General features: G+C 40.7%; 1 long non-coding RNA gene across 1 annotated transcript; it reads left to right on the top strand.

Moving 5' to 3' along the window:
• Positions 1–1,040: 1,040 nt before the first annotated feature.
• LOC115574600 (uncharacterized) lies at positions 1,041–4,495 on the top strand. The gene is made up of 3 exons (XR_003982519.1): positions 1,041–1,188; positions 2,347–2,572; positions 3,771–4,495. It is a non-coding gene; the product is annotated as an uncharacterized LOC115574600 (long non-coding RNA).
• The last annotated feature ends 2,101 nt before the right edge of the window (positions 4,496–6,596 follow it).

Raw genomic sequence — 6,596 nt, 5'->3', positions numbered from 1 at the left:
TCCATGTCACTAAAACTAGGATCCGCATCAAATTGTACTCACTAAATATGCTTGATTTTTTTTTTTCACCAAGATCCATGCATTATTTCTTGGAGAAATTGACAAAAATTTGAGCGCCCTATCTTGCAATTCCTGGATTCACCCCGCTGTCTATTCTGGGATAAAACCCATCCTCCATACAAGTTTCCAGGTAATCCGTTCAGGAGTTTCTGTGTATTCCTGCAAACAAACACAATCAAATGTACATGGCTTAAAACATAACTTAATTGGCGAACAAAAATTTACATTTTATATAAACTATTATGCATACTCAGAAGCTTTATGCAAATACCTAGGACAGACTACTGACTAATGACAGAGGAAAGTGGGGATGTGGGTAAATGCTTGTCAGAGGAGAATGGTCTGTCGTGTCTTTTGTTTTGGATGGTTTCATTTGTTTACCAGACTCAGAGGATCCTCCTCCCACTCAGTGGACGAGTTTGGAAAATATGAATTTAAGGTTTGCTGACATGAATGCTTTTCTGGACTGGTATGTTTCAGCTTTTCAAGCTGCTTTTCCCCCCAAAATCTTTTTACACAAACAAACATTTCAATGGGTCAGAAAACCAATAAAGGCACTGGTTAGACTGTACACAGATTCAAATCAGTCTCCAATAACAACACCTTCTCAATTATGTCAATGAAACCACTACAATGGCTTAGTGGGGGTGCCAACCAAAGCCAAGTACACTGTGCCAGTGGTTATTAGATTGAACTATGCTCAGCAACACCAGTACAATACTGTTACAGCCTGTCAAGTGCTGTGGTGGATTTTTGTGTTTCTGTGTTTTCGTTGTCTGTTGTGCTTGCAGAGGTGCACTGAGAGGCTTGGTGGAGCATTCTCTCACCAGAGTTGCTGACGCACGCACACACACACACACACACACACACACACACACCTACACACACACACACACACACACACACCTGTAGCAGGTTGGCAATCAGCGCCTGCTGAAATGCCCTGGTCTTCACACTACCTGCTGCCAGATGATTTTGTCAGTTCGACGTGCAATCACCTGCTTTCTCGGCTACGGGTGGCTCCGCACCCAGCAACCCAGCAACCCAGCTCTCAGCACCTCTACAGCCAACACCCTCACCCTGAGCTTACCTGAGCCTCCACATGCCACACTACCCACCAGTGCCACAGTGAGTGACCTCTCCTCCTCCCTCCTATCCGACAGTTACTCTCCACCTTCACCACTTGTGAAGTATTAAAAAATCTTGTTCCTGTACCCTACTCCCTTGCTCGGTGTCCGCTTTTGGATCCTACCAAACACCACACACTCTAACAGATTCAGTGTGTAATCTGGTTAGACAAATTTGTGCACGTGTGCATTCCTGGAAAATTACATGATATTTATTTTTGTACTGTTTACTTTAAAGTCACTCAGACGGAGATGAAAATCATTGAATTAGAATTACTTCCAGGGTCGTTAAATCCTGGTATCTGATGAGCTTTCAAACTCATGGATCTATTACCCAAGCTGGGCCTTTTCAATCAGACTTCATTTTTTCTTGCTTGCTCCTCAAGTTTTAAAAGCTATGGTATTTTTTTTCTGTGAAACATCTGCATGTCTGGGTTAAAAGACTAGGATAGATACCAGTGATGTGAGACCTCGTGTTTGCCCCGAACAGATTTCTTCTTATCTAAATAGATCCCAGTTTTTCCTTGATTTACATTGTGAACACATATTATGTGTATTTATATATTTGTATATTTGGTTATCCTTTTCTCTGCTAAATCCTTCATCCCGATGAAGTTATGCCTCAAACGTTTGTTTGGAACGAGAAGAAAAAAGTTTGGGCATATCATCATTGTTATGATTTTTTTCATTATTTCTTAACTAATCACTTGCAAGTGCATGCCCTGCAGGCAATTTAAAAAATGTGATAGAAAATATTCCATCTGACCTCAGTGAGATCATGGTTTATAAAACAAAGTGTTGTTCAAGAGAAACATGCATTAAGCTAAGTAAACGTCTTTGTCTGGTGCTATTAAGTTGTCAGTGTGTTGTTCTTTTCTCTTGTTGGGTTCCTCTCTCTTACATTCCTGAGGAAAGTCATTAGTAAATACGACAGGGTGGAGCTGCACTAACACGACTTTGAACTTTCTCATAGAAACAAATGCAACCAATCAGAGACTCATTATTGCTGCTGGTGTGGATGTGGTTTTGAGCAACAGATTTTTTTTCACACATTGAAACCAAGTGTGTCTTTCCCTCAGATGATCTCTAATGACTTTCGAAAGGACAGTGCGTCACCAGAATGTATTTGGTAATTGTTTTTGCCTGCTTGACCTTTCAGACTCGGACTTTGCAAACCTTTCTCACTCAACCCACTCTTGGAAATGGCCCAGTGGAATGTCTGCAGCCCAACGCTACAGTCCTGGTTGATTACTCTTTTTTTTTTTTTTCTCACTGTAATAACTCCTGAAAAGGGAATGCTACTGGTGCTACTGGGCGGGCAAACACACAACCAGCACACCAGCAGAGAAAGAGCTGATACCATGCATAAGAGTGACTATCATATGGTACACATTTCCCTTTTTTATATTTCACATGCTGAGATTTTCAACAGTTGGATTAGATTTTAAATCAGAAAGAAATCCTGATTTTAAATTTGTTTTCTGTGCATTCACCACCTTACGAGGCAGCTGGATTTGTGACATTATGTGATCTTGCGAATTCATCTAGCCCGACTTCAAGCGATGTGCCTGTGTCTCAAATGCAATTTGAACAAATCAGCGTCATGTGAGGAACTACTGGCTTCTGCGGCCGAGGTTTAGGCATAACAAGACAGTGACAGAAGCAGCTGTTCGCTTGAAAACAACAATGGCGGCTCCTCAAGAGGTTAACGTAGCTGCTATAAACTATGATAAAACCCTTTGCCTTAAGGTTAGGTAAAAATGTCGTGACCGTTCACAGGACACACCCATCCGCCAACCCAGCTGTCATTGGCGCTGAACATAAACCATAACTGAGTGTTGCATATTTGGATTTATGTCTGTGGGAGCAGGGTGATTGAATTTTAAGACAACATTTAATCGTCTTTTCTAGAATTTTATAAAAACACCCAAAAGGAAGACAGAGAGAGAAAAAAACAAAGACCGTGCGGGTAATCAAGGACATTGATATAAGAATGGCGGTTATTTGGTTATAAATATGTGGTGAGCATTAGTACATGGCAACAGTTACAGATGTACTTTACTAAACCATCAGATTCTTGTCAGGGTTAGGTTGCTACCCCGTGGCATACACCCACTAAAGCCATGCCATTGTTCTAATTCGTTTCACACGCAACAATTTCCATCATTTGGAGGAAGAAGTTTTATGTGCTTCAACCGCTTCACATGCAGTTGACAGCCTGTCTGGTGCTCTCAGGGTAGGGCAGAGAAATATGGTTCAAAGTATACTGGATCATCAGGGTCAAACAAAACAAAGACCCATCCTGTTAAATAACCTCACTTATTAAGGACTTATCCAGCTCAGGCTGGAGGAGGGGGAGAGGGAAATCAACTGCATGTATAGAACTCATATAAGTTTCTCCTAATTTCCCAATTGCAGTATTTATTGTTTAAAGTAACTAATTTACTGTGTTAAATTTTCAATACGAGATGAGAAGTCTGGCACATCATCCCCATTGTGAACAAATCCACTCTTCACTGTTTGTCTAATATTTTCTGCTGAGTGACCTGAACTGACAAAACAACTGTGCACTGCTCTCCACAGCCCCATTTTGGCGTCCCACCAATTTCACCTTCCTCTGCGGGGGTCTCCTGAGAAATAGCTCCAAAATAATCACTCTTCATGGTGCTCTGGCTCTGCCCCAACGGCAGCAGAATCCTGAATAGAAACGTCTGCAGGGAGGTTTACGGCCCTGCCTCACTGCTGCCGGAGTCACGGGGGTCATGTTTGTGTGGATATCAACAGGATTTACGGCACAATAGCAGTCAAGTCTTCCGCTTTGATCCGGAGGGTGTGACACAGGGTGCGTGTTGAATTTGTTTCTGTCACGACTCCCTGTTGCTATTTGTCAAGCCTCCTTAACAGAGCAGGGAGTTATTTTTAGTAGCGCTGCAAATGAAAAGGTAATTTAGGGTTTGTTATTTTTCATTATTGAAGAGTCATCTGTCAAATGCAGCAGGTGTATCACACCCAGGAGCATGGTAACTCCTGTATTTGAAATAATCGCCCTCCCTCTGGTAAATTGGGCAACATGTTGAAGATGTTTTCCATTGGCAAACAAAAGCCATTATGTAAATGTGTTGTTGTTGAGTCCTCTGATTAAATGTTCCAGGTTTTTATCAATTTGAGCTCCTGCCGGCTTGTGACATGACCTGACTTGATTGTAGTAAGCTCATTTGTGTTTTTCAAAACATTGATATCAAAATTAACAAAAGCATATATTGCTTTCCACAGCATCCCCAACTCAGGTTTTTCCCATTTCTTTTATTTATTCCACACTTTTGTTTATCTTCTGTAAATAATCAAATAAAATTTCTTGAAAACTTTAAAGTAAAGATCTGGGGAGAACTCGGTGTCCCTGAAGTTGCGCCACTGTGACGCGTTTGGAAACACTGAAGCCTGAAAAGTTCCCCTCTTCAAGTGCTATTTGCATTCCTCTAATCTTCATTTTTGTGTTTCTCCATGGAAATGTCGAAATAAACAAACCATAATCTCCCCCGGGGAAAAACAATAGAGCTGGAGTGGCTTGACCTTGCAGTGATACAGAGGCAGACGGAGTAGAAACAGAGGTGGCCGATACAGAAAACAGTCTGTTGATCACACATTTCTCATGTGAAGATTCAAAGGACATAAAAAAATAAAAAAATAAAATAATTACAGGTCAGCAATGTACATAAGACTTAAAATGTACAGACCAAAACACTTCTATTAACTACAAAGACAAAAACAGACACTTTTATTGAATAACTTTTCTACTTTATTTGATAAATGAATCTATCTATCCATGAATAAATTTTGAGAGGTTTTGTGCCAACTACTCTCAAATATGGGTAAATTGTTTTCTTCAGTGACATTTTTCAGATGAAGTAACCCTTTGCCAAGCTTTGACAAGGACGATTCTTGGTACATCAGAATCACATCACAGTCATGTGGCTTTGATAACATGATCCAGGGTTGTACCAAAGTAGCAGTGTGATATGACAAGATATCAAGATGTCCCGGAGGTTGGCAGTGTTCTACGATCACACTTTCTGCTGCATATGGTTTCCAGTCTGTAACACGTATACATGGTCCAAACCTCCATCTGAGGCATTCATTTTGTATTTAGATGCTTAAATTTATAAAATGCCGGAAAAAAGTGGGATACTTCAAATAGGTTTGGTTACTGAAGCCAGCGAGGTTAACACGTTTTATGTCATTCATCCAAGGCTGAGGCAGATCTACCACAGAGGAATAAAAGACAAAATAACTTGATTGTGACACCAATTTGAAATAGAGTCCACCTGGACGTGAATTCAAGTCCAGCTTTCAGTTTAGTCTTCATTGACTCATCTGTTCTGTTTATTTCAGTGTCAAACAGCAGTGTTCTGAGATGAAGCTTATGTTGTCAGTAATTGTGTTCTACTTTTTTGTAAAGCAGAGAGAGTAAACATGGTTATTAGTTTGACTGTGACCTTTGCGTCCACCTGAGTTCAATACTTTCACCTCTATCAACCTCCTTTCGCTGCCATCCTGCTGTAGAAAGTTGGAGGGATGTCATTTGAATCCCAAAATCAAATTTTCTGCAGGTGTTTCGGCTGTTATGATACACCTCTGATAAAGCCCTTATCGCAGTCCTAGCTTCCAATCTGCTTTCCCGCATCAGTTAAAACCATTGTTTGTTTGGAGATGGAACTGTGTTTTGGCCCCAGGAGCCATCCTGATCTCTGTGAAAGTCTGTCACGGTCACAGCGAAGGAATGCTTGTTGACTCGGAGGAAAGGAAAACCTGCTGAGATATGATTATTAACACAGTCCAGGGTATTATATCAGGTTACGCCAGCCCTGATGGAAAAGATAGCAAATGTTAATACTTCATGGTTAAAAAAAGTATGTTTTCCACCAGCATGTATGGAGGGATTAGGCTTACAGCGAGGTATCTATGAAGGATTGGATTTCCACCTCTACGACCTTCAGATAGACATCTGACTTGAGCTGTAAATCTCCCATCATGTGAATGTTTTACTTTAGTATATTTTTGGTACAGGTGGCCCCTTACAAAACATACCTGAACACTGGGGCTTTCTTTTCTCCACCTCGGTTAAAAATACACCTCTCCACCCTTCTGTTTGTGATAAAATTACTGTGATTGAACATCTAAAAATATTGATTTTGGTACAAATATCTGAGTAAGTGTGCTGCTCAACCTAAATACTAGTGGGCAATTAGCACTGAATCATACCTCAGAAGTCAAACAGAAGAAGTAATCAGCTCATAGGATCCTCAGTAGGTTAGGTTAGGTTAGGTTACATATGCTTAAATGTAGTATGCTACCATCTGTCTCACATATTATTCAGCGCTGTGTTTAGTAACAGTGTGTAGGCCATCATGT

This window comes from Sparus aurata, chromosome 22, assembly GCF_900880675.1.
Source record: "Sparus aurata chromosome 22, fSpaAur1.1, whole genome shotgun sequence".
In the NCBI taxonomy this organism is placed as follows: Eukaryota; Metazoa; Chordata; class Actinopteri; order Spariformes; family Sparidae; genus Sparus; species Sparus aurata.
This window is presented reverse-complemented; position numbering and strand designations above follow the sequence as displayed.